The 1,958-nt window shown below is 44.2% G+C and overlaps 1 long non-coding RNA gene across 1 annotated transcript in view; it reads left to right on the top strand.

Annotated features, from left to right (window-relative positions):
* Positions 1-1,008, top strand: part of LOC118761852 — a 26,544-nt gene extending 25,536 nt beyond the window's left edge. The window contains exon 4 of the long non-coding RNA XR_004997682.1: positions 997-1,008. This is a non-coding gene — a long non-coding RNA (uncharacterized LOC118761852). The remainder of the gene's footprint in view (positions 1-996) is intronic.
* Positions 1,009-1,958: the final 950 nt, after the last annotated feature.

Raw genomic sequence — 1,958 nt, 5'->3', positions numbered from 1 at the left:
CAGATATAGCTTGTCTAAAATTATATGTATGTGAGAGTATATACATGCATAAACGCGTACATACATACATACATACATACATACATACATACATACACACACACACAGGCATATGCTCGCGCACACACACGTACACGCATGCATTTCTGTTAACTTTTTTCAGTGTTGGTTTTACACTTAAAGAAGGAGAGGGGGGTCTAAAACATCAAATTGGACTTAGCTACTACTGCCACCACCAACACCACCGCTTCAACCATCACCACCATCATCACCACCACCACCACCCTCACCCTCACCCCTCTCACCCCGGTAGCCCCTGTCTGCTCTGCCAGTATCCCAAGAGATATAACTCAGTAATTAATTACACTAAGTCAAAACAGTTAATCAATTTCAGCGACAGGTAACAACGTGTGCGTGGGAATAGTAGTTGTGGTAGTAGTAGTAGTAGTAGTAGTAGTAGTTGTAGTAGTAGTAGTAGTAGTAGTAGTAGTAGTAGTAGTAGTTGTTGTTGTTGTAGTAGTAGTAGTAGTTGTAGTAGTGGTAGTAGCAGCAGCAGCAGCAACTGTAGCAGCAGTAGTGGTAGTAAAAAGATGGTGATCGTAGTATTGGTCGTAGTGGTAACGGTGGTGGTGGTGGTGGCGCGTGTGTACGGTAGGCAGGGTGATGGTGATGTTAATGGTGATGATGGTAGCAGTTATGGAGGTAGTATTATCTGTGTGTCTGTGATGGTGGTGATGGCGATGGTAATGGTGGGGGTGGGGGCGATGGATGTTGTGATGGTGGAAATGTGGAAGTGACGGTGACGGTGGTAGTGGGGATGATGGAGATGGTGGAAGTGATGGTCGTAGTGATGACGGTAGTGGTGGATGTGTTGGTAGTGGTGATGCTGGTGATGGTGATGGTGGTGATGATGGAGGTGATGATTGTTGTTGTTGTTGGTAGTAATGGTGATGGTGGTGGTGGTGATATTAACACTAGTGGTAGAGATGGTTGTAGTGATGGTTGCAGTGTTGGTTGCAGTGGTGGTTGCAGTGATGGCGGTGGTGATGTCTGTGTGTCTGTGGCGTTGGTGTTGGTGATGAAGAATTGAGCCTGTCTGCGTCCGTTGTGTGTGTTCTTTTGTTGTTTTTTGACCCCGTGTCCTATATTTGGATCAACGTGCAGAGCACTGGGATTGAACTCCTAGCTTTTTTGCCACACCGTCATGCACTCGCGCCACACACAAGTTTTATTGCCAGTTTTATTCATTTGCGTTAAGCTTCATTCTAAAGTAAACCACGCCCATATCGAAATATCCGCACGCCCTCTCACAAAATAGTTTCACATCCCAACAAAATATTTTCACGTCCCTCACAATATTGGCACGTTCCCACTAAAGTATGGTCACACAACACCGAAATTTTTTCCACGTGCCACCAGAATATTGTCACACCCTGAGAATGTTAGCACGTTGCCACCAAAGTACTGGCATACTCCCACCAAAATATTGCTTTGTTGCCACCAAAGTACTGGCATATTCCCACCAAAATATTGCTTTGTTGCTATCAAAATACTGGCATATTCCCATCAAAATGTTGCCTTGTTGCCACCAAAGTACTGGCATATTCCCACCAAAATATTGCTTTGTTGCCACCAAAGTACTGGCACATTCCCACCAAAATATTGCTTTGTTGCTATCAAAATACTGGCATATTCCCATCAAAATGTTGCCTTGTTGCCACCAAAGTACTGGCATATTCCCACCAAAATATTGCTTTGTTGCTATCAAAATACTGGCATATTCCCACCAAAATATTGCCTTGTTGCCACCAAAGTACTGGCGTATTCCCACCAAAATATTCCCTTGTTGCCACCAAAGTACTGGCATATTCCCACCAAAATATTGCCTTGTTGCCACCAAAGTACTGGCATATTCCCACCAAAATATTGCCTTGTTGCCACCAAAGTACTGGCATATT

This window comes from Octopus sinensis, unplaced genomic scaffold (genome assembly GCF_006345805.1).
Source record: "Octopus sinensis unplaced genomic scaffold, ASM634580v1 Contig18005, whole genome shotgun sequence".
In the NCBI taxonomy this organism is placed as follows: domain Eukaryota; kingdom Metazoa; phylum Mollusca; class Cephalopoda; order Octopoda; family Octopodidae; genus Octopus; species Octopus sinensis.
This window is presented reverse-complemented; position numbering and strand designations above follow the sequence as displayed.